Raw genomic sequence first — 26,958 nt, 5'->3', positions numbered from 1 at the left:
CGCAGGCAGGGGGCTGTCACGGTTGTTTCTCTTTGTTCGGGAATTAAAACACGTGAGCGAGTGGTTCCACCCCTTGTTTTGTGTGCTGTTTTCCTCCGATATTTCCTAATTTTTCCCATGACGTTTCAGCCTGCTTCTTCACAAGATTGTAAGGCCTGAAAGACCCCATTGTTTTACAGGAGCGTGAGCTGGTGCACATTTGCTGATCTGGCTGGCCAGGGTCTGAGTGTGGGTGGGACGTGTCTGAGGAAAATGCAGACCGAGGAATGTGCAGGGTGTATTCCTGATGGTGCCAAACACTTTCTGCTTATCAGGAGTTACTAGGGTGCCTTTTACTTCATAGAAGGTGCTGTACTTTTAAAAATATTTGTCGCAAACCAGAATCTGCGCTGGTTGAGAGAAATTGGGACAGTGCATGAGGCTAAGGGATAAGTTTCTTAATGGCAAATCAAATGGATGAAGGCCTTATCCAAACTTCACGCCATCTTCACGTGAAGGCAAACTTTTGTTCTTGGAACACACACGCGTGCACACACACACACACTCTCACACTTCTGATGGCCTGCCCAGGATTTGTGTGAGCTCTTGTTCCACTTTCACCTTTTCACCCACCCTGACCATTCCATTTATTTATTTATTTTTATTTTGTTTGTTTGTTTTGGGGAAGGGTGATTGGGTTTATTTGCTTGTTTATTTTACTTTTTTAAAATTGAAGTATAGTCAGTTTGCAGTGTGTCAGTTTCTGGTGTACAGCACAATGCTTCAGTCAAACATGAGTATACATATATTGATTTTCATATTCTTTTTCACTGTAAGCTACTACAAGATATCGAATATAGTTCCCTGTGCTATACAGTATAAACTTGTTTATCTATTTTACATATACCAATAACTGCAAATCTCGAACTCCCAGTTTATCCCTTCCCAACCCCTTCCTTCCTGGTAACCATAAGTTTGCTTTCTATGTCTGTTTCTGTTTTATAAATAAGTTCGTTTGTCTTATTTATTTTAATTTAATGGAGATACAGGGGATCGAACCGAGGACCTTGTGCATGCTAAGCATGCACTCTACCCCTAAGCTATACCCTCCCCACAACCATCCTATTTAAAATGGCAGCCTTCCTCTTCCACCTTATTTCCAATTCTTCTGACCCCAGTCAATACTTTTCCATTGCACCTATTGCCTTGTAACAAAAATAACTTTATTTTGTTATGTTTCTGATTTATGTTTATTGTCTGTGTCCCCCTACTAGACTCTAGATTCCACAGAGGTAGAGGATTTTGTCTATTTTCTTCACTGATGTAGCCCAAGTCTCAGAACAGTGCCTGACACATAGTAGGTGCTCAGTAAATATTGTTGCATGAATTAGTGAATGAACACCAAGTATCTCAGATTTAGGTCCTGGCCTCTTTAATTCTAAATTACTAGTGAATCTTCAAATGTTTTCTGGAGTTTTGTTTCTCAGCTTCACTGGTTTTAGAATGATGGGGGATGATACCTGTCTTTGGTTAAAGTTTGGGAATGACTTGATGATCCTAAGTAGAAGGGACACCAGAGTATTGCTCTTAGATTTACATTTGGATCTCAAAGGCTCTGCACCAGTAGTCTTCAAACTCTGGTCTACAGAAGTTCCCTGGAGATACTTGAGGGACTGTGCAAACGTTTAATTTGCATTTTATTTTTTTTATAAATTTTGAACATTTTAAAACAACCATTGTTTAAAAACATGCACATTTAAACATGTTCCATACCGAATTTGAACACATTGGGACAACTGACCCATTGAATTGGACTGTCAAATTAACCTTGAAATTCAGTGTTTTCTGCTGTTTTGGATTATATATGTATTTGAACTTGTTACGAGTTGTTGGTAAGGAAGTCTGTACCAGTATTCTTCAGATTCCAGCCTGATCATAAGTTGAACAGGCAAATTCCTCCTGTGACATGTGTTCTGCGTGCTCAGTTACATGCCAGGCAGGGCTAGGGAGCCTCTGTTGGGTGTAGGCTTCTGTGTGTGTTAATGGCCAATTGTACAGTAAGTGAACACAGCACCCATCACTTAGTGATATATATTCGGTTTTAGGATCCTGTATCCCCACTCTATGTATTGGATGCTTCTTGACTAAATTATTAAAGAAATCAATTAATTGTCAGATTATCACTAGTGATTATAATTTGAAATAAAAAATCTCAACGATTGCATTTTTTAAAGCTTTTGGGGGAGTTTGAGGCATATCATGAGATTACAAAGTGAACTGCTATAGAACTGTTGTCATTTCCAATATAACTGTTCCTTGCTATGCCAATCCACACATTTCCAAAATTTGGATACACAATTTCCCAGAGTGAGTTCCAGTCGCAAAGGATACAGTGTTATTCTTGTCAATTCGGTTTCTGAGTTTCAGATCATAAGTAGTAAGAGTAGCAGATAGCAAGTGAGTCATCTGAAAATGTGTCTGAATCTGTTTGGTCTTCGAGTTGAGCAAGTCATACCTTTAGTGACCTGTGAATATCAGGATTTTCTTAACACGAGACAACCAGATACAAACACGAAAGTACACTGTGTGCTACATCAGTTTTAAAAGTCAGTTCGTAAGACAACTACTATCTGAAAGCGCCCCCCACCACCCCGCTATCTCAAAAGTGCCACTGAATATTTCATAGGAAATAGTTATGTTGTATTTTATGGAACATTTACCGGACCTTCTTTCATTTCGTTCTGTTAATGCACTTAACGCTTTGTGGTCATTTGTAATTCTGACTCTTGCACTCTGTTTGAGCCCCTTGGAAGGAAGACTCGTGTCTCATCCATGCCAGTGCCTGGTGTTGCCTGGCACGTGGCAGATCCCCTGCATCTGTTTATTAAACGGCATTGGATTCCACCACAGAGGGAGGTGGGCTTGGAAGGAGCACTACAGCCTTGTATTAAATGCACAATCAGTAACTTTTCACACTAAGCACAAGTTTTAACATGAAAAATATGTTGGATGGTTCCTTGGTTCCTTCTTCATCTCTCGTGTACAGTTATTTAAAGTTTTCTGAATTCTTTCTAGAAATATCTTTTGACTCCAACCCTTCCATGCCATCCCACGGCCAGGCCAGGTCGACTGTCCTGGTTCTGAAGCCTCATCTTTCTCTTCTTCCTTTTCCTGGACCCTGGAAGCAGCCTCTCCAGCCTCTCCTGGACCCAGCCCTCCCTCTGCTTCTGCACATCCTTGCTGCACTTGTCTCCTGCTAGCACAAGTCCCAGCAAGTCCTTTGGCCAAGACTGCCTGCAGGGCTAGATGTAAACCTGAGCTGTCCAGGACAATGTCTACTGGCCACACAGGGCTCTTGAGCTCTTAAAATGTGGCCAATCCAAACTGAGATATGTTATAGGCATAAAACCCACACCCTGTTCTAAAAAGACTTAGTATGGAAAATATAAAACATCTCATTAATAATTTGTATATTGTTTACATATCAAAATGATAATATTTTGGGTTAAGTAACATATCATTGAAATTAATTCCTTCTGTTTCTTTTTACTTTTTTTTTAATGTGGCTACTAAAAAATTTGAAATTGTGTGTCTGGTTCCCCTTAGATTTCTGCTGATCAGTGCTGGTCTAAGCTGTATCATGGCATTTAAGTATCTTATAACTTGACCTCAGTTTTCTCTTCAGCCCCATATTCCAGCCCTTCCTGACTTCCTCAGAATTTCTCATAACCCCAGAACTCACCAAGCCTATTTATACTTATGGTTTATTTTTTTTTTCTCTCACATTCTGTTCCTTCATCCTGAGCTGTCTTTCCCTTTCTTTGTTAGCTATAAAATGCCTGCTCAGATTTTAGGACCTGACTTAATTGTCCCATGCTGGTGAAGTTTTGCCCCGTTTTCCCAGACAGAATTAGCCTCTTCTCCCCATGGCAGGCTTGTGGTACCTCTGATATTGTGCTGGCCTTGCCATGCTGCCATTAGGTGTCTTCTTAACTAGGCTTCTCAAGGGAAAAGGCTGCAATTTATTCCTATGATGACCCCTGAGGGCAGTACCTGGTGTGTACTAGACATGTAATTGACATTTATTAAATTAATGTATGAATTAATTTCATCCTACAGCACACACTGCTGTTTTCTACCTGCATCCAGCCTTGATCATCTGAACTGTTGGCCATGCAAAAAATGGGATGCTGAGGTGGACAGCCCTGGACCCCTAATACATAACCCCAGTTTCAGATTTTTGTGCTCAATAAAATGGCCTCTTTGTTCTCATTAGTTGACTTATAGCAATTAAAAAATTATACTTTTGAATTTATGAAATCCATGGATATTGTACAGACTAAGAGTATAAAATGACATACAATTTATTACTTTTACTTCTTTGTTTACAGGATTTCACATAAGATTTTGCTTGCTTGAAGATTTCACTTCTAAACAGATTGGAAAGCCACTGTCCTAATCCTAAATTTCATTTACGTTTCCATTCCAGAGGTTTCTTTTTAGTTTTGATATGGTGGTGTCTAGTATCACACAAGTTCACATAGAGCAAGACTTCTCAACTCTAACTGCCTAATAGCTACAGCTGAGAAGCTTTCAAAAATTCTGATGCCAGGCTGACGTGCAGGGATCCTGGCATAACTGGGCTGGGGGGCACCAGTATTTAGGAAAAGCATAAGGACCTTGTAACAGTTGGACTCTGCAGTGCTTAAAGAGCCAGACAAACTATGACAATGTTGAAGTTGTGAACTGTTCATTTTTCTTTTTTTTATTAATGATACTGTGAGTGAAGTTAAGAGATCTTAAGTTTGTACTGTGATTTGGGGATCAGAAAAATGGCGTTTAATTGAACCCATCTTCTGTGGACAATTTCTTAAGTCTTCTGAAATTGAAAGTTCCTTTTTTTGTCATTCTCTAAAACCTACATGCAGCAGAATTTTAATGTCCCTTATTGGTAGAAATAGCTACAAAAGACCTGTTTCAGGGCTGACAAGGGCAGTGGGTGTAAGAGATCTGCTCAGGTGGTGACCTCCCGGCATCCTTGTTAGCCTGGATAAACAGCCCTCCCCTGACGGAACCTCCCTAGCTCTGCCATGTTGATAAAATCAGACATTCTGCTTAATCACTTTTTAATGATATTCTTCCTTTTGTTCTTGGTGGGAAACCAGCTTCTTTTTTTAAGGTATGGGAAAGAATTTAATTTCCTAATTCAGTAAAATGGGCTGGTAATACACATATAGTTCTTGTGGGAAGAGGGGGGAAATGATCTAATTTCTGTTTACCAAATGTCTCTTCTTAAATTTTTTTAAAAATTATGAAGTGCCTGAAATTGTGTAAAGGAGAAAACCTGGGATAAATACTTTGGAGACATTGTAGGGAAAGCGTATGAATTCCACCAGCCTGTCCCATGTCACTACTGTATACTATTTAAATGCCGCTGTAGATAAGCGTAAGTTTTGCAAATCATCAATTTGGTGATAATGGCTGTGTGCTCTTATTCTTCTGAAGTGTCAGCTCTTTCAGCTTGGGCTCTGTAGGAGAAAAAGAAAGGAAAATACACACTTGGGATTGAATCCTTTAGGGCAGAAAAAGGAATAGAATCCTTTAGTTGACTTGGTTATTTGCAGCCAGTATGTCATCTGTGTGAGGCTGATGTCATGCGGATTGAATGCAGAGGCAAACTTAGGGGCATGTGTGTGTGTGTGTGTGTGTGTGTGTTTTAAAGCCCCACTCCCAGAATATGGAGTGAGTGTGACGGACACCACAACCACCCCTGGATCTGTCAAGAATGTCCCTATTTTTAACCTCCTGGATCAAGTGTCAGCACTCCATAGGAGATGAGGAAGGGGGCAGAGACCACGTGGGACGGATGCGGATGGTGACCGGCCTGCTGGCGTGTTTACCATACAGCTGTGCGTTCTTAATGGCTCTGCCGCTGCCACGTCAGGTAAAGTTTTCTTTGCACGTAATGAATGGCAGAGAATTCTTTAGCCGAGGGAACCTAAGGAGTCGGGAAGCGGAAAGGGGAAGGGCAGAACGGAAAAGAGAGAAGAAGAAATACACAGCTCCAGAGGGAGATGGTCTGTATTTTGCAGTTGCTTGTGTGGATAGAAACCAGATGGTGAGCTGGAACAGCTCGGGGCTCACTGAGGAGCCAAACATATGGTTAATGGTCGGGAGAAACAGCTCTCCGAGCCAGGGCTTTGCTGACTGCTTCATATTACAGATTGTTACAGTGTGTCATTACATTGCCAACCTAAGTGCTTAATACCCACTGCGGGCGGGCGCTGGGCATCCACTCACAAGAAAGACTTTGAGCTCTTTGCTGGCCCGGGATGCAGAAGTGACATCATAGGGAGGCTTAAAATGTCTGGTGTTGGGAGGTAGGGAGCATGGTAATTTTGTAGTGGAAACAACATTTTTTTTTCTTTTCTCCTTTTTTTTAATGAGCCAAGCCTTCACTCCACTGAACTCTGCTGTTTTACTGAGGACCCTTTTATGTGATTGTGTATGTGTGTGCCTTTCTTTCTTTCTTTCTCTCTCTCTCTCTCTCTCTCTCTCTCACACACACACACACACACACACACACACACACACACACACGGAATTCCCTCAGGCAGAAGTCTACAACCCAGACCTTGTCCCCCTACTTTCACCTGGACACCCCATCCTTGCCCTCCCAATCCCCACATTTGAAGTTTCTGTTGGGGGAGCTCAGGGCAACAGCAGGCCTGTGTTATCTAAGGAACTGCTGAGCCCATTCATCTGCTTTTCACGGCCCGCTTCCTTTTATTTTTAGCCAAATCCGTCAGGCCTGACAGGCGGGTAATTCGAGCCAGAGGAAGGGCAGCGCTCCAGGTCCTTTCCACAAAGCAATTCTTCTCCTCCCTCCTGGGAGGGCTCCAGACTTGGCCTGCTTCAGGCAGATGGATTTGTTGAGTCATGTGAGATCATTTACACAAAAACACAGTGAGGCAGTGGAAATTGAAAAAAAAAAAAAAAAAGGAGGGTGGGGGCAGAGGAAAGAGGAGGGGAAGGCAGGGAAGGGTGTGATGCTAGGAGCAGAGGAATGTGCAGTGAGGCAGCGAGACTGAGGAATGTGTAGATTCATTTGTGTATAAGGTAATGTCTAGTTTACACAGCGGGGTGGAGCCAGGCTGCCCAGGCGCCTCCAACCACTGGCCTGTATTTAAACGAGGAAGGGGGTGTGGGGAAAACTTCTTCCTTTTTTTTTCAGTTTATTTTTATTTTTTTTCAAGCAACACCCACCAAACAAAGACCACACTGTTGACAGCGTTGGGTTCCAGTAGCGGTAAACTACCAACGAGAGGGTTTACAGAAAATGAGTTTGCTCTGTGATGTAATACAAGTTGGCTTTGTCCTGACTCCAGCATGACTGAGGCAGCCAAGGAGGGAGGAGAGGAAAATTGGAACAGGACTCTCGGTTAATGGTTTCCAGAGATGATTGAGTAGGGCCGGAGTGGAGGGAGGAAAGTGGGCAATGGTGGAGAATGACTTCGCGGTGCACCATAATTGCGGTAGGTAAAATAAAGTCATTACGATGCTTCCTCGCTCAAGAGGCATTGAGCAATGATTCTGAAATGCCAAGGAAGGTATCATTTTCCCCTACCACCGTATTCATTTTTCCCTAGCTTCTGGAACATTTTTTTTAAAGCCCAACTCTTACATCATGGTAAACAGTATTAACATTGAGCGAATCAATTTTGTTTACTGTTTAGACCACAAGCCTTTAAAACATTCCATTAAAAAATTGTCCCCTGCTCATTCATGAAATTCTCTTTCTTCTTCTTCTTTGGATTTGCTTACATGCATTAGCTGTGCCTGGATGGGGATTTTTCCTTCTTTTTCTGGAATAAAAAGAGTTCATGAGAGAATGATGACTGGGTTATCGTGCAGTGTACACTCTTGCATCGGATGTGCTGAAAGTCTGCTATGTAGAGGAAAGGGAGTATTTTGAAACAGGTGCAGAAAATTAAAAATGGGAAAATTTCAAAAGAGGCACGGTGATTGTTTTCATTATGGTCTCTTTCTGCAACTCTGCATTTATTTAGTGCCCCACTATGCAGCAATTTTTTTAAAAAACCTCCAAAATGTAAGTCAACATCATCGTGGTTCCTGATATTTTGTTGGTATGTTGAAAGTTGAAATATTTTGCCATTTTTTCCAGACCTAGATCTACTCAAGTTACATGTATGGTTTTAGTTATCATGGAACTGAGCTTGTGAATTCCTTCTATTTGCACTCACCACTGAATTAGGATGGTGAGCATGCAGATCACAACTTTACCTGGAATAAACACAGCACGTGTAGCATCATCTAAAATTGAAATCACTCCCCTTTTTTCTCTCATGATCTGACTCTGCATAGTTACAAAGCCATTTTCATTTATTTTACTCGAAGAGAGAACTGGTAAATTTTTGTGGTGGTTAATTGGGCACATTTTGACTGTGAGATATCAACATTACTGTAATGGGATTAAGAGTTGTCATTATTTTAAAACCTGCTGACATCCTTATGTGTTCCCTCTGCATCAGGATTTCTCAGTCTCAGCACTGGTGGCATTTTAGAGCAGGCAACTCTCACCATGGGGGCTGTTTTGTGCCTCGTAGGTAGCAGCATCCCGCAGCATCCCTGGCCTCTACCCACTAGATACCAGTAGCATCCTCCCCCCTGTCCTGATGACCAAGAATGTCTCCATGCATTGAAGGTGTCCCCTGGGGGGGGGCGGGGAATCACTCTGGCTCAGAACCACGGCTCAGAACCACTGCTCTGTCCCTATTTTGGTTTGGAAGTTCACCCTCTCCCTCCTGAACTAGGCACTCAGTTACGTCTGAGAGGGAATTAAAGGGTATAAAGTCACATTTTCCCTCACACCATTTATTCTTAAAGTGAGAACCCCAAGTTAGGTAAAGTTTTCCAAGTCTCAGGCAAGGGTATTTTGGGGAAAACATTTTCCCACCAGACGCCCTAGAGTTTTGTTACACAGAACAGCCTCTCTCGGAATTCTGGCCTTGGCAGGTGGAACCCTTCAAGGCTGCACTTTCCCAGAGCTGTTCAGGAGTAAATGGCCCCACTGACTGAGCTTGGGGGTGTTGACAGAAGAAGAAAGGGAACTACTCTTCAGGGGCCGGAGCAGAGCCCCAGGCCACAAGTTCAGGGGCTCTCTCCAGGCTCGCTGCCTTCCTCTCCAGCCCAAGAAAGAGGGAGAGAGGCAAGACCACAGTTCTTGCTTTGGAGCAAAGCAGACATCCTCTCTATCCCAGTGGCTGTGGTCTCTGAAGCTGGAACTCTCGTTAAGCAAGGAATGTGGAGCTCTCCGCAGGCTAAGGCAGGCATAAATTTCCTCTGTTTGTTTTGTGAGGACGAGTGTCGACTGCTGTAATGAGATCAGAGGAAACCCCAGGGACGAGGCCTCCAGGTTGGCGGCTGGAGCTGTTTTCTGTGGCTGTTCTCTTGGCTGCTGTTGGAGAACGCAGCCACTCTCCAGACCATGGTTGTGATAAGGGGAGGTGGTTGTGTCCTGGGTTCATTCCCTGCCCTCTTTGCCTCTCTCCTGCTACCAAAACATCAGCATGTGGTTATCCAGTTCTAAATCATTGACAAGTGAACGTAAGGCACGTTCCTTTACTCTGAACCCAGGACAGACTTAGTGGTGTGTGCAGAGTGCAGGGAGGAGACTGCTTCCTTGGGGTAACAGCTTGCCTGCCGAGGACACTTTTCTCATTGCCCTGCCTAACCCTTAAGCTCTTCCTCCTCGGCGTCACTGTGCTATGAGGAAGAGTTAGGCTGTGAGTCACAACAATAGAGCATACGCTACAAAGAACCTGTTTCTGGCTCTAGCCTGAACTACAGCCACATGGCCATAGAGGGGACCACTAAATATGGCAGAGTTGAGTTTAGGGACCCCAAACAAGAATTTCTGGCGGAATTAGTATATGAAGCTGATGCAGCCTGGCCCCCGACCCCACTCCACCCACTCCCCCCAAATCCTAAGGTATGTTGGATAAAATAGAAAATAATAAGTGCAGAGTGAACTTGAAGACGGGAAAGGGAAATTCCCAGGTGTCAGAAGACATTGATGCTACAGACCTGGCTGTAGGCTCTCGGTTCCAGGGGCTGTTGTGTTTACACTCATACAAGAATTGTTGGCCAGAAACAGGAAGAAGAATTCCCTGAGTCTGTGTGGGGCTTGGAGCGTGAGTGTTTGGGCCACGGGGGTGGGGAGATAGGAATCCAGTGTTGAATAGCTTTGGGACCCCTTGACTCGCTAGTTGCCCATGTGGGGACTTCAGTTATTTTGACATAGATATGAAACTGATTCAAGAGCATTGAAAGGCCCAGGACCCTAGTAGAAGGAAACATGAGGGCAAGGTGCACCCGCACAAAGAGCAGGAGACGCTGATGTTGGCAAGGACAGAACTTGAGCCTCATAAAAGCAGAGGTCGACGGTGAGTCCTGAGATTCCTTTGAAATGGGGCCCATCATGCCACGCTGAGCTTTCTTCTAAGGATTAATGAACGTTTATTCCCAGAGGAACAAGGCATCACACCCAGTCTGGCTTACTAAACGGATGAGTTTCAGTCTTAAGTACTTGCCCCCAGTGAGGCGATCGCCTCTCACTATGACTTATCCTCAGGGTATTCCTGAGAATGTTTAAATTCCTTGATTAGAAACCTTTTATGGGAGAGACCACTGGTCCCCTTGAGCTTCTGTAGAGAGATACCTTTGTAGTGATTCCCCTTGTCTTTGCTTCCTTTTCAGTGGCTCATCCTGAAGTCCCCCACTGACAGGCTTTCTGTTGAGTTATTTTAGCTTCTCACCAAATCACAGGAAATGTGTTTGCCTGAATTGTTCAGCAAACCCCCAAGGGAGAGGGAAGCTGAGATTGTTTGAAGGTCTCTGGGATTCTTTCAGTATAAAATCAAAGCAACCTGGGTAAGTCAGTCACGGTCAGCAAACCTTTGTCCTCTATGAATACAAGTCAGCCTTCTCAGTCCAAAGTGGACAAACGGACTGGGGATTGCCTAGAACTCTGGCCAGCCACCAAGTACATTCCGGGCAGTGATACGCACTGTTGGCAAACATGAGGATGCTAAAATTAAGGCATGATTCTTTATGAATAGGGTGATGAAATCTCATGTTTAATTTTTCTCTCCTGAGGCATGCAAAGAGTATCTAAACAGGACCCTGTCGGCCTAATAGTGACGCCATACTTCTCAAGAGAACATTCTCCAGTATTTTATTCTTAATTTGAACCTGTTCTTTCATTTAGTCTCAAAATATTCTGGCCAAACGAGGAGTAGATATAGATATTGACATGAAAACATTATAAAAGGATAGAATGAGAGGAAATAAGGCTCAGCTGGTGCCAAATTTAAGGAAGATCTTCCTAAATGTTTGCCACCAACAGCTTAGGCCCCTGTTAGAGAATACACAGACTGGGAGGCTTGCACAGCAATTTCTTTCTCACAGTTCTGGAGGCTGGTAAGTCCAGGATCAAGGTGCCAGCCCATTTGATTCCTAATCAAAGGGCTCCCTTGCAGAGAGCTGACTTCGTGCTGTATCCTCACCTGGTGAGGAGAAAGGAAGAGAGAGAGAATGCATGCACACGTGGTATGCATTCTCTCCGAGGTATCTCTTCTTATAAGGGCACTAATCCCATAATAGGGGCTTCACCCTCATGACCTCTTCTAAAACTACCTTTCAGAGGCTCTGCCTGCAAGTATCATCACATTGGGGATTAGGCAACATATGAATCTGGAGGGGAGGGACACAAACATTCAGACTAGAACAACATTATAATTAAATTTTGCATGTAGTGAGTGCCAACTGTGTGTAAGGCAGTGGGATAGGTGCTGGCTATTTGGACATAAAACAGCAAGATCTATTCCCTTGAAATACTTATAATCCAGTAGGGTAGTTGAGGGGTAAACATCTACATACAATTACAAGCAGAATAAGGTGGTGCCAAATGGTAATGGGAAACAGGCAGAAGGAAAGAGCCTCATTTTTTTTTTTAACACCATGCATCCAGTGCATTCTTCATGTTACTCCTTTTAGTCCTCAGAACAATCTTAGGAGGTAGAAAGAATTTCCCCAGATTTTATGGATGAAGAAATAGAGGCTCAGAGAAGGTTTAGTGCCAAGAGCAAGAGCTGACGTAAGACTGACTGATGCGGCTTCAGAGCCCTGCTTTGCCCACCCCTCCCACAGAACTTGCTGTGCCCAGAGAAGCCACAGCAGTACAGCCCCAGAGGGACCAGGAGACTGGTTGGGAGCTGCTAGCTCTGAGATTTAAAGGAACAAAACATCCCTGAATGACATGAAAAGTGGACAATAATAGATACAGACCGGCTGACCAAATCCAACCCAGTGGGATGTCCGAAATATTGATATAAATTGCCAACATTGAAAAAGCACATGATTTTACATAATCTGTCAATATTTCTGGCTTTCTTGAATATCAGAAGCTCTGGGAACACGTGCTTTGTTCCTACCTTCCTGGTGATACACTTGAGTGGCAGGCCCTCTGGACTACCTCCTCCTCATCGTTTTTTCTGACCCGACTATTCCTTCATCTCATTCTATCTTGACCCTGAAGGCATCTGAATTTATGTCCCCTGGTTTAAATAGTAACCCAAGCAAGAGAAGTAGGCTGAGCCAGTTACCTTCTTGGGAGCTCTTGTATATTGTGCCTTTAATTAAGATATTGCTAAATCACTGAAGTTGATCTTTTATTAAAGTGATAGCTCCTGAATCTTAGGTGTGCTGACTTAGGATTTGAGTAAGTGTGGGAAACCCCCAGCACATGTGCCTGAAGTAGTCATCCGAAAGCAGTGGACCCTCCACCACTTGGCCCTGGACCACTGACCCTCTACTCACCCCCATCTGGCTCTCAAGACAATTTTTGTGTGTTACCAGCAGTGTCTCTCCCTTTATAATCCTCTCATTTCCTCTTCTTTAGCACGGTTTCCTGTTGAACCATAGTTCATATGCTAGTTGATATTTCAGAGTATTAATTTTCAACTTGCCTGGCCTATCCCTGGGGAAGAAGGCTTCTGATGATGCTTGGTGGCAAGATGCTCTCATCCTTCTGGCTTGGATTGTATGTTGTCTGTGGCATGCTGTGAAGGCAGGGCACACAGGGGAGTGAGGCAGGATGGCCAACATTGTCACATCTCTTGGGGCAGAACCATGTTATGGCATGTTTGCTGCCTAAAGGTGGGAGCGACAAGGACTCAGAAGTCCTGAAGAACCAGAGCCATGTGTCTGCTCTAGCTCTGAGGATGGAAGAGGACCCCCAAGAAGTTCCTCAGAGGGCATTGCTCTGGTCCTGCTGCCTCTTCTTCAGGAAGAAAGGAGGGACACAGCCACTTGGGAGGTGTGTGTGCGTTGGGATAGGGGACAGGGGTCTTTCTGCTGCCTTAACTTTGAATCCTTTAATTCCAGCACCATGTCCCTTATTGCGGAAGGGAGGGACTAGGGACTGTCTATAGTAAATGGTCTTCCATTTTCTGGTCACGCACAAGGATTCCAATCAAAGGTTGTTGGAACTTTACATCAGAGACATGTGAATTACTCCAACCATGGAAATTACCCCTCTGTGAGGGAGGATATTTGGGATATTTCTCTCATCTGTTCATCTGATTTCCCAAGTTCCTAAGTCCTAGATTTAGAGAATTTCCTCTGGACTTTCATCATCGTGCCTCCTCTCCTTTTCTCTCCAAAACCTGTTCGTCTTTTTAATACTTCACTTATTGCTTCCCTACAAGTTCTTGGGTCCTCACGCTCCAGCCCTTCGCTGCTAGATTCAATGGTGGGAGGGGAGGGACTCGAGGCCATTCCACAGTCTGATCTCGGTGCGTTATATCTAAAAGCCGGGGGGAACTTGAACTCTGAGGAGTGACCTACTGGCTCCTGTTGGCCTGTTTCCCACAGGAGTGCCTGAGCTACCCAGCTTGGAGTTATATTACAAAAGGCTTCTAGAATGAGAGTCCTGGAAGAGGGTGGTGGGGGAGTTGGAGCGGGGAGAAAATCCCAGCCTATCATAGTCCATTGATTACTATGTTGGTAATAAGTATTCGTTGCATTTTCAAAGGCCAAGAAATAGCACAATACACACACACCCCCCCAGCCCTTTGACACATTTAAGCTTCTCTTTAAAGTAAGGAGGAGAGAATAAAGTTGGTTCATGCTACACTGTCAGTGATCCAGACTTCCCTCTGTGGTAGGTAGAGACTGATGGTAAATAAACAGTGGTCAAACAGGTAGGCCCAGTCTTAACTTCACTCCAGCTCCCACTTGCTACCACCCAGGCCACGAGCATTTATAATCCTAGAGAAGCCGTAGGATGTGGCCATGTCACCGGGAGCCTGAATCTCTTCGTCTTCTCTGCAGTGAGGACTGGCTGGTGAGGGGCACTCAGCCACATCACTGAACCTGTCTTCAGGGCTCTGTTTACTCACCTGCCCTTTAGTTTTTCTCCTTTCTTGGTAGCCATCCCCTTTTCTTTTCATTCTCTCTTCAGTCTCTTCTTCTTACACGTACCATCTCCCTCTTCTGCATCCCCACATTTCTTTCTGTGCCTGGAAAGATGAATTGCATTTCATTAACTTCTTAGTAGCCTCAGGTTGACCATGGGCTTTGTTGCCTGTTGAACCAACTCTGTCCAGATCGACTGAGTGGAAGTCACACTTTGGCTTCTGGCACTGGTTTCCCCAGCCACCCCTGAAAGTTATCTGCACTTTCCTTTTGTTTAGTATTAGAAGAATCCAGCTTCTTGAACAATTAAAAAGAAACATTGGAAAATAGAATAAAAAAGAAAACTCCCTTAATTCCACGATGGGAACTCTGGTATCTTTGCCCTCAAGGCTTTATACTTAAGCAACCATCTCATTTTTTAAGCTATGGATTTTTCTTCTGAATTGGCTATAAAACAATCAGGTTCTGTCTATTTCAAAGGAGATTGGAAGAACTTGATAGAACAAGGAAGATCTGTCTTTTCCACTGCTGTCCAGAAGCAAACTAACTCAATTTCTAATTCTGTCATCCATTCGCTGAGGTGTTTTGTGTTAATGGTGGTGTTTGTGTGTGTTTCATTGAGGGAGATTTTTTTATTTGTGGTCTTTGAACATATTTTAACTCTGTAGTATCTTGAAACAAAGTCACTTGTAGTCCAGGGTCTGCTGCCCATTACAGCATGACTAAGAAGTATTCTTTTTCCTCCCCGCATCTGGTTTCCTAATTAAGAAAACTACCAATCAGATTGATCTCAGTACTAAATAAGAGTATTAAGATAAAAGTGCATTGCACAGTTTTGAGCACTACATCACTGTATGGTATTCTTAACAATATTTTTTGAAAGATTTATGACCCTATACATTAAAAGATTTTCTCTCTTTTGAAAAAGCCTTGAAGGCAATTTGCAGCAATTATCCGCATTATTTGTAAGCTCCTACATTGAGTCTTATATCATCTTAGGCTCTATGAACGAGAGCAGAGGAAAAAGATTTATTTGTAATGTTTATTGAGAACTTTCTAAGTGACTAATATTTCCTTTGGAGAGTTTTTATTCTGACTTTGTTGTAGAACCAACATACATGGAAATAATGTAAGAGCACTTGGGGTTGGGGTGGGAGGGCGCAGGAGAAGATCCAAAATTAGTTTCGCGCAAACGGGATAGCCCAGTTCTGAGGGAGTGGGGATGGCAGCATGCTGGGAGCTGGGTGGAATTTCCTTGGGGAAATTATGTTCAAGAATCCTTGTCTGTTTGTTATTATCTTCTTGTGCCCACCTTTCCTGTGTTGATACCACTGTGTACATTTGAATGGAATTGTGACATCTGGCGTCTCTGCCAGGCATTCGGACAAGCTTCCCAGTTAAGTGCTGGGCCCTAGTTTTTAAACAGATCAAATACATGTGTTAAAAAGGAATCGACATGCCTAGAGTTCTACTTTAAAACCCAGAAATTCATTAGCATCTGCTTCTGGAAAGTCAAAGAGTAAAAGTTATATGCATAATTTTCTTCCAGTCCCTTTAAGATGGGTTAGAATTAGATGCTGAATTTTCTTGGCTTTGACACAATGATTACCCAGGCATCATGTACCTATGAAGGTGTTTGGATGTATTTAAGCTACAAGTCAGAATCCCAGGGTCTCTGTGTGTTGTACAGCATTGTTAAAATACGATATTGCTATGACTGAATGTGGAATTTTCTCTGGAGTCAGTGTGTCTCAAATAGCCAGGGAGTGATCTGCAATTTCCTTTCCCCATCTTCTGATTTATAGGAGGAATTTAATAATATTGTGTTCACAGAATAGTAATGTGTGTGGAGTAGGAGTTTACATTTTGGAAATGTATATTGCAGAATCACTTTCTTAACGGTGAAAGATGTTCATGTGGAGAATACAGCCTTGGACTTCTGTGCCCTGGATTCCCTTAGGAGACGTGCTTCGTGTTTTTTTCCCACAGACCAAGGCTGACTGCTGAGGACTAAACATGGGGGTGGGCTAGTGGGATTCTGAGTTCTTCTTTCTTTTCCTGTTGGACATTTTCTATACTGTTATTATAATTTAAATTGTATTTTTTAAATTTTTATTATGAATTTTTAATTATTAAATACACCAGCTAAGATTAAATTGGAGCAGCATTGCATTTGAACTAAGCCCTCTAATACACACGTACCTATGTACATACATACATACCTAAGCACATACATTAATTCATTCATACGTATACAGCTCTGTTCACTCATTAACCATATGCGTGATGCTCTCAATAAAACCTTTTACAAAAGATAATATATACTTTTGAAGCACTGCAATTCCATTTAAATCTCTAATTCCCATCTTTGTGGAAAGATTCAGATATATAAATTTTTCCTAGTTGCAGCCTGAAAAACTAATACAGAAATAAGGTGATTATAAGGCACCTTACAATGTTTTGTCCTCCTCTCAAATCCTCCCATAAACATCTTTCAAAGGAAAAGGCTACAGATCTAATTAAGTGCTTGAAGATATTTTCTTTCTATATTTTCTCCTTAATATTTGACAAACTAAGAATCCTGGAACTGAACAGCGACTGTTTTATTCTGAAATGTAACTGAAATGACTCAGAAAACCTACCGAAAGAACCAACAGCATGGATGAAAACAGGGACCGTTATTTCCCATTTGAGGGCATGTTGGATCATGTGCTTCATTTGGCCCACGGAAAACTGACCTCCTCAATATCCTCATGGAATACTGCCTCCCAAGGAGCTCTGTGGGGAGTTCTGGCTGTTAAGCCCTGGCGGTGGTACCATCAGGCTCCAGCAAATGCTGGTCTGCCCCTTTATTCCTTGCGTGCAGCATGGGAGGCACTGAGGCCTGGTATGGTGAGTACTGCTCACATGCTAGGAGCCAAGGCCTGCACTAGCCACCCTTAAATAACTGACTTCGCTGGGACATTGGTCACTACATCCTCAGTACCCAGCACCTAGCAAGTACTCAAAAAATAGATATTAAATAAACGCATGTTCTTGTCCCTGTGTATCTGCAGTCACTCTGAGCAAATGATATCCAGCTTTTCCTTGATCACTGGCATGCCCGGTGTCTGTGGCCTCAAGACTCTTTTTTTTTAATTATACATATATTTTTTTAATTGAAGTACAGTCAGTTACAATGTGTCAATCCCTGGTGTCCAGCACAGTGTCCCAGTCATGCATTTACATACATATATTTGTTTTCATATTTTCAAGACTCTTGATTTGACTCTCTAGAACTGCATTGTCCAATATAGTAGCCACTAACCACATGGGGCTATTTACATTGAACTTTAATTATAATTACATAAAATTTAAAATTCAGCCCTTAGTTGCGCTAGTCACATTTCAGGTGCTCAGTAGCCACATGCAACTAATGGTTACTGTAGTGGACAACATGGGCATGGAGCCTTGCCATATAACAGGAAATCCATTGGCCAGAGGACTGCTCTGGGCCTTCCTGGACACCAGCTGATGGATCTCCTCTTTGTGTTTGCAGTGCAGCTGTCTGCTTCAGGAAGTGAGGTCTACAGAAACAAGGAGAGTCTTTAAGAGCTGCCTCGCATTGTGACATGTCTGATCCCTTGCTCCAGTCCCTACAGCATGAACAAGGTAAGAGGTACTCTGAGGACTCATTCTTGTGTCTTCTTTATGGTACCATGATTTTTTCTGAGTATGGGATGTCTTTCAGTGGTGCAAAAAGGTTGCATCTCCTGCCAGAAGCATTCCAGAGGTTGGCGAGCAGTGTTGACAGGTAGAGTCACAGGAGCTGGTGGTTGTGGGAGTCTTCCAGCGGTGTCACTTGTGTTTGACAGAGACCTCTGAGCAGCTGAAATATTGTTTGTTAGTATAACTGCCTTTGCATAAATATTGGAAGATTGAGGCTCTGGAGCCAAAAGCTACCTGGGTTTAAATATCAGCTCTTTTAGATACTGGCTTTGAGGACCTTGGGAAAGTGGCTTAACTTCTACGTGCCTGGGTTTCCCCATCTGTAAAATGCTGATGTGGTGGTATTTACCCCATAGGGTTGTCCTAAGGATGAAATGAGTTAGTATGTGTACCAGTGCTTAATAGATCCCTGTCTATGTTATAAGCACTTGATAAATATCTGCTGTTGTTCTTTTTGGTGTTGGGGACACTGTTGTCCCTTAGACATTGTGGCCAGAGAATCTTAGGTGCATCTGCAGCATTTCCATTTATTCCCTGATTGATCCAGCAAGCAGCGGTTGATTATCAGATGGGGGATCAATGATGAATGGAGTTTAGGTCTTGCCTTTGGCAGGAGACAGATGATTTGGAGGCACTGTGGCTAGTATTTTGCCTCATGTACCAGAAGTTCTGGAAGCACAGAAGGGACATCCAACTTTGGGGGATGTGAGAACAAGAATATAGAGGAGGTGTCATCTTGAGTTAGATTCTGTATGAAGCATGGTCATTTCTTGCACACGGAAGTAGGGCAGGACATTCCAGGTAAAGGAAGCCCTTATGCCGAGGCTCAAAAGCATATGAGAAACTGTGATGTGTTTCGAGAACAACAAAGTTTGGTAAGGCTGAAGCAGGTTTTCTCAACCTTGACATTACTGGCGTTTGGACCAGGGTATCCTTAGTAGTGAGAAGCTATCTTCTGTATTGGAGATATTTAGTAGCACTCCCCTTCCCCCACTTCAGTTGTGACAACCACAAACATCCCCACCCATTGGCCAGTGTCCCTTGAGGGGACAAAAACGCCCTGGTTGAGAATACCTGCACTGGCAGAGGATGGCGGATATGAGCCCAGAGGAGGGATGGGTCACATTCTGAGAGCCACTGAAGGCTTTAAGACAGTGAGGAGATTTCCGGAGACCTGCAAGAAGAGGTAACTATGGGTTCTGCTGGAGTCAGACAGCACCATCAGATGATTCAGTCTTAAAAACATATTACGGGGTTCCTAGGCTTTAGAAAGCCCATGCAGCTTAATGAGAGTCTTTTACTAGGATCCCCGTTCCAGTGGTGATTTTTCTCATGGCCATTTGTTTGGCCTTCTCAGGGGCAGCTGCTTTACCCCAACAGAAGTGATCAGAAAGAAGTAAGCAGTTGTTTTTTTGAGAGATTTTCATTTGGCTGAGCCAAGCCAAAGAGAAGGAAACCTTTGCTGGCCTTCCCCCTGGCGCATTCTGGCATCAGTACTTACCTTTTAGAAAAGTTTGTATATTTGTTTATTGAGGAACTGTTGTACAATATTATACAGGTTACAGAAACATATAATACAGTGATTCACAACTTTTAACGGTTATGCTCCATTTATAGTTATTATAAAATATTGGCTATGTTCCCTGTGTTGTACAATATACCCTTGTAGCTTATTTTATATCTAATAGTTTGTACCTCTCACCCCTCTACCCCTGTCTTGCCCTGCTCCCTTTCCCTCTCCCTGCTGGTAACCACTGGTTTGTTCTCTGTATCTGTGAGTCTGCTTCTCTTTTGTTACATTCACTAGTTTGCTGTATTAGATTAGCTTCCACATACAAGTGATATCATACAGTATTTGTCTTCCTCTGTCTGACTTACTTCCCTTAGCAAATGCCCTCCAACAGTTTTTGAGAAGTGAGCTTTCAGAATCCTGGAAGGTGGGCAGGCATTCTTCCCCGAGGTCATGACTGGAGGGAGGAGAAGGGAGGAGATCCATCACTGTGGTCACTGCAGACCTTGGCTTCTATTATAGAGGGTTTGGTGGAATGAAAAACTAAGACAACTCTTGGGAAATCTCCGATTGGCAAGCACAGTTTGCTATGACAGCCCTGCCCTAAGTTTCTCCAGGGCAATGCAAGGCCTGATGTCATGGTTTGGCTCTCGACACACAGCTGGGAACTAGACTCCTTAGAAATTTCAAGTGTCTCAGTAGGTGTGTCCGTTGCTTGGGAGGTTATGTTCTGCCTGAGTGACCCAGTAAATGCTTTATTTTATGTTATTTCAGTTTAAAGTAGTGATTAAGCATGATGTGTAACCTCCATAGGTCAGCATTTTTGTTATGGTTTTCTGGGCATAAGAGAAAAATAGGTCACCTTCTGGGGAGGAAACAGATCTCGGCACAAATAGAACTAGACAGTCATCTCATCAATTAGGATTTGTAAGTTAGCACATTGGAAATATTTGGTGGGTGTGATTGATTTTCTGAGTAGATGTGTTCCTAGAAAGTTGGAGACATTTAAATTGTACACTTTCCCAGTAATCACTCTCTTTCCTTCCCAAGCCCCCGCTAGCTGTGGGACACTTTAATTAGGGAGCTGTCAGGATGGAGGAGGGCTGTAGCATCCAGGGTCCAGTGTCATTCCTCTGAAGCACCAGGACAATTCTGATCACTGTTAGGCATTGACAGCAGTTGGAGACGATACCCTCTAGAAAGCACGGGAATGGCCAAGTGGCACAGGGGAATCGACAGTTTGTCTCACCAATCAAACAGGAATAACCTGATAGTCAGCGAACTGCTGTCCCCCAAGTAGGGCCTTCATTCCTCACATTCTGGAACTTCTGTCTGTGCCTGGATCTGGGAACACACCAGCCCTCAGACAGCTAACATGCTGGTGCGTTAGTGCTGGCAGAAGACGGAAACAGAGGGCATTCCTGGCCACAGTGCTCGGTGCTGGGACCAGCACAGGGACCCGGTGCTGTAGTGCACATGGGACACGTCAGTTTGATACCCAACCCGTAAGGTTTATACAGAGTGATACCCTCACATCTATTCACCTGTTAAGTATTGTAAACAGACCCTAATGGTTGTACATTCTGGGCTTGATGCTCTAGCCTTTCATGTTCAAGAAACTGTGGGTGCACAAATTCCCCAGGGTGCTCACTCTCCCTGGCCCTCTGCAGACTTGAAGACCATCTTTCCAACTCTCATACTCTCCTTAGATCTTTTTCCAAGAATTGACTTTCCAACCTTTATATTGATCAAAACTTTATAATTAGGATTTAACTTTAAGTTTTGTCCAAAGTCTTCACCCTTCCTACTTTCTTGGTTATTTGCTTGTTAACATGTATAAATACATAATGCATATAATATATTATAAATTTTGCTAACAAGGATTAATGTTTTGTGTTTATATGTGATATGTATATGTTATCATGCTGTAAAGAGAGGATGTAGTGTGTCACTTAGAGAAATCATAGGCAAATGGGAAGCAAATTGGACGGGATGGGATTTTACGGAAGCGGATTGGTCTGAATGACATACATCCAGTACGTGCCACCGTGTAACGCGAAACCACCCTTCCGGGAACAGTGTTCTGCTCTTGGAAGATTTCTCTTCCTGGCAGCAACCTTGGAATTATGACCCTAAACTCTTTCCCTGGTAGTCATCGTTTTCATGAAGGCACATCCATGCTGTTCTCTGCCTTGAGTTTGTGAGGCCACTCCATCTAACTGAAAAATAATCGATTTTTCTGCTATTACACAGAATGCGCCCCCTCCCCAGCCCCAGTGAAAATGAATCTCCTTGAGAACTGTTTCTCCCTTGTTACGTTCAAATAAAGCCAGATCTGATTGTTCCTGCTCTGGACAAATGCCATAGCATCAAATGAAGGAGGGGACTGTCTCTTATCTCTCTTGGTGGGTGGAGACCACTGTTCTGCTTACTCTCTGCCCAACAGAGTTTTTCTCTGCATATTTCCCAGTATTCAGCACCATATCTACTGAGCCAGGTTTGAGGCAGCATCACCTTTACAGTTAGGTCAGTGACTCTATAGTCAACTAAAAAGTGACACTGAAATTTAGTTTCTGCCTGCATTTAGAGTTTTTCTTACTTTGTAACTCCTTAATATGAAGCGGTGAAGTCCAGACCTCAAGGCCCTTGGTTCTCCCACCCAACACTTGGCAGGCACATAACCCTTCTTGCCTAAACACCAGCCCCCCCAGCACGTATTTAGCCCATGTGCACCATGTACCACACACCGCGCTTGCAGTGCACCAGTGAACAAAACAAAGGTGTCTGCTGTCCGGAGCTTCCATTCTGGCCAAGCTGAAGAGTCGTTTCATTATAGTGGTTTAATATTTAAACGTATACCTAATGTTAAAACTTTCTCCATTTGAAAGTTCTTTCACTCGAAGAGCAAGTTAACAGAGCTTTTGGGTGCAGTGTAAGGAATTGGTAAAAAATAAACATATAAGATCTCTCTCCTCCCCTTTCTAGGACCCTCTTGGTGGTTTCACCAAATGACCAGTCCATGAGTCTCCAATGCTGCTTTTCTAAAGGCAATGGCCAAGTTCCCCTCCTGGCAGACTTTGGAGAAATATCACACACTTCAAAAACCAGTGAAATGGAAGAAAATACAAATGAAAATGAAATGATCTTGGAATAAAGAGAGCCTTATTAATTTCTAGTGGTAGAAATTGTAAAGGAAGAAAATGTGCTTGTGTGAAACCTCAAAATTTCTTTCCATCAAAAGACATTCTGAACTATCCTAAAAGACAAAAGACCAGCCAGGGCAATATTTACAACATAAATGACAGAGAGTATAACTTAGCTAATTTATGTCAAATTCCTAAAAATTAGTAAGGTAAGAGTAATTAATAGAACATGGGCAAAGGTAAACCCAATAAAAGAAGAAATATGATGAGCAAATAACATGTAAGAAAATATTCAGTGTCAACAGTTATCAAAGAAAGACAAATTAAAATGATGGGATGGCATTTTCTACCTATGCAATTGGTGAGGATTTATTAAAGTTACTCGGTGAAGGTGTGCATGGGACTGTCAGGCTCTCTCATTCACAGTTAGTGAAAGAACATTTCCTAAGGGGATTTGATGTGTATCAGAGCCTCAAAAATACATCTTTTGGTGGGAGGGTATAGCTTAAGTGGTAGAGTGCATGTTTTACATGCATGAGGTCCTGGGTTCTATCCCCAGTATCTCCTCTAAAAGTAAATAAACCTAACTACATCCCCCCACCACCACTGCCAAAACAAAATAATTAAATAATACAATAATAAATAAATAAAATACAGAAAATAGAATATTTTAAAAAAAAGAAGTTAAAAAAATACATTTTTTGACTCTTAATTCCATTTCTAGAACAGTTACTGAATGAAAATTGCTATGAATGGGTAAAAAAATTTAGCTAAGATACTCATCACATATTGTGTTATAATAATGATAACAGTAATTTTAAAAAGGATAACCATGGTACATCCATATAGTAAAAATGCCAAGGAGGGATAGAGGAATATTTAATGATATAAAAAGATGTTCTAAATAAATTATGAAGAAGGCAAGTTACTTAACAATGTGTACATTGTGATCATAATTTAATTGTTTTAAGAGATACATGTCTACCCACAGAAAAAAGATTGCAGATAGACATCAAAGTATTAAGAGTATTACCTTCTTTTTTGCTTGTATGTTCTACATTTTCTTCAGCCATGTGCATTCTTTCGTACTGAAAATAGTATTTTGAAATAAGACATTAAATTATGATATGAATTAAATAAATTAAGATATGAACCTCACTGTATTTTTTAAATATACATGATTTAAAGACGGTAAGGATGTTGCCCAGAATGCTGGCAAGGGCTCTCTCAGAGGGCAGGCATGGTATGACTGTTTCTTGTTTTAAAAAATATTTTTCTGTATTTTCAACTTTCTTGCAGTAAGTGTTTATGTATATGATTAACAATTAGAAGAAAAGAAAGCATTCTAAGATAAATATTACTTTTAGCTATTTTGCATTTGGGTTACAACGGGATGAAGATATTTAGTGGGCAGGTAAAAAAACGAGAGAGAGCCACTGGTCAAACCAATTTGTATTTGGGAGTCATTCTATTTGATGTATTACCAGGAAGGAACATTTTAATGTACTAATGTTTTGGGTGCAGTAGTCAGTCGAGAAATGCTCCAGAAAAAGATACTGTCCTTTGATTCAGTGGCTCAAAAGATTTTAAATGGCTATTACATCCTCTTACTCATTACATCCTCTTATTCAAGACATTGCTGATATGTGCAAGTTTAGACCAGTGGTTCTGAAACTGTGGCTTGGGAACCCCTGGGGAAGGGGTCCATTCATGGACCACCTACAAGGTCAAAACTATTTCCATAAGAATACTAAGATATGTTTTTGCCCTTTCCACTCTCTCTGAGTATACAGTGTAGTTTTCCAAGAGACTACGTGACATGCTATGACATCATCCCTGTGACTATGACAGCTGTTGGGATGTGTGCTTGTGAAAATGTCCCCATAATGCCTCAGTTTTAATTTTTAACATGGTAATTATTGATTGACATAAACAAAAGCTCTTTAGGGTCTGTGATAATTTTTAAGCGTATCTTCAGGAGTTTGAGAACCATTAGTTAGTCTGTGCCTGTGTCCTCTGATTGGGGGTCTTTAAGAAGAAGCTGGACCCTGGGCCCTGAACAAGAGGGCCCTGGACATTGGAGCACATCTGTTCTCACCTTCTACATCTTTAAGGAAAAATTGCCCTTATCTCTTATTTTAGAAACTTTATTTTTATAGAGTTTGCGAGGCTAAATGGAACATTGTTTGCACAAGGCCAGTGTAGCACCTGGGTTCCTTGTAAGTCAAATTCTGCTGAATGTGGAGTGTATGGAAATGGAGAAATTAGACCTCCAATCTCTTCCTTGTGTATTGATTGCATTTGGCAAGTCAGTGAATTTTTAGGATGAAAACGGGAACATTATTCCCTTCTGAAAGGTATGGGAGTGCAAATGTAGAATAACCGTAACCTGACGGATGGTCAGTCTGGCATGAAGTAGTGAAAAGACAAAGTTAAAAGCATTAACTGAGTATGTTTTTGCTCATTTGTCTGTAAAATGTGTACATGTCTAGAACCCATTTGTGTGTGTACGTAAGAGTAAAACACACCTGCTATTTGAGAATTGCTTCCTAAGTTACGTAGAATTTCCCCTTTATACAGTCATTTCTACTGCGGAAGCAACATCAGTGCTTCTCTCTCAGTCTCAGGTCTCCCCCCCTCCTTTCTGCTTCACCAGAAATGCATTTCACTTGGTCTTCAGGTGTGCCGTTCACCCCCGCATCTCTGAGCAGTGCACAGTGGAGAAGTGGTCGGTGCCTGCTTCCCTGAAAAGGAGCCTTCACGGTCCCAGGTGTATGTACGTTGAGGATCTGAACCTTTGTACAGAGAATTTGGGCTTCCGAGGAATGAGTGTGTGGGAGCCCCGAGACCAGGGCCCCAGATGCAAGATTTATGTGCTCCTGGCAGTGCCCTGACTTGGGGTGCGGGCGTCAGTAGCCTCACCTAACAGCTCCCCATCATGTCAGCAAAGATGCAGTTAAGGCTTCAGAACAGAAAGGCTAGACTTTTGGTTTAAGACCGTCACAGCCCCAGAGCAGGAGAAGGAATATGTTTTGACATGACTGTCACCTAATTTCAAGTCTGAGAGGCCAGGCTTGTGAATCATGATAAGCGCTTTGAAATGTGGCCACAGCTGCTGACCATAAAACGGTTTCCATTTGGAGGGAAGAGGATGCTCGGTTCCACTTCGTTCTTTTTAGTGGCACTTTACACACATTGTGGTTGTCTGTTTGGGAATCTTGTTCATGCTTATTTCTTGAAGGTTTAAAGAGAGCGCATAGGATTTTCTTGATTAAAACAAGTTTCGCCTTTTTTTAAAATTTAAACTGACAAACTGCCCTCGTACCAGCCTGCATGTGGAGCTGTAATTGGATGTTAACTGAGATGGTGGGGTCTCGTTCTGTGGCACAGTATTGAACTAAGCCCACACCAGCCTGCAGCATCAGTAGACAGGCCCTTGGGACACATGATGTGCATGGCGATCTCTTTCTTTGATGCTCGTGGTGGCTGACTTCCTGTAACAAAGAGGTCAGTGGATCCTGGCCTTGCACATCATGCGGAGGAATGTGCTGGTGTCCTCAGTCCTCAGCTGTGCCCTTTTCTCTCAATTAGTCGGCCTTAATGGAGACAGTTAAGTTACAACCAATTTAGTTAATTGGTGATTGGAAACCCAACTAGTTACTTAGTGAATCTGTGGCCTGTCTGACTTTAGAAAACAATCCACTCGATTTGCCTGATTTTGCAAACGTATCATCTTAAGCAATGAAATTGCTTTGTGTGAGGGGACATACATAACGGAGAGATTGCTTTCAACCCAGATTATTCATTTGAGTACCTGATACTTTGAATTGCCTCTGTTCCCTCCCTTTTTGTGATACAGAGGCCTCGTAATGTGTAGCTGTTTGCTGGTAATCTTTCCCTCTCCTTGTTATCTTTTATCTCCGTAAAAATAAGCCTAGCATTACTGTTTTCTCGAAGGTGTTTTCAGAGAACATCATGCTTTTGAATATATGTGCATCCTTGGCTTTATTTTTTAAAAATCTCTTAGCATGTGGTAAAATTAGTAAATGTACTAGATAGAGAAAGGAGTGATGCCTATTTAGAGTATGCAGAACTATGTAATTTGCAGAAATTCCTCAG

The 26,958-nt window shown here is 42.5% G+C and overlaps 1 protein-coding gene across 2 annotated transcripts in view; it reads left to right on the top strand.

Annotated features, from left to right (window-relative positions):
- Positions 1-26,958, top strand: part of BACH2 (BTB domain and CNC homolog 2) — a 321,830-nt gene that overhangs the window by 61,998 nt on the left and 232,874 nt on the right. For both annotated transcript variants that reach the window (XM_072965629.1, XM_072965628.1), the window contains exon 2: positions 18,017-18,129. The gene's annotated coding sequence lies outside the window, so the exon portion shown is untranslated. The remainder of the gene's footprint in view (positions 1-18,016; positions 18,130-26,958) is intronic.

Source organism: Vicugna pacos, chromosome 8 (assembly GCF_048564905.1).
Source record: "Vicugna pacos chromosome 8, VicPac4, whole genome shotgun sequence".
NCBI classification, from domain to species: domain Eukaryota; kingdom Metazoa; phylum Chordata; class Mammalia; order Artiodactyla; family Camelidae; genus Vicugna; species Vicugna pacos.
The sequence above is the reverse complement of the archived record's forward strand: the minus strand, read 5'-3'. Positions and strand labels throughout refer to the sequence as shown.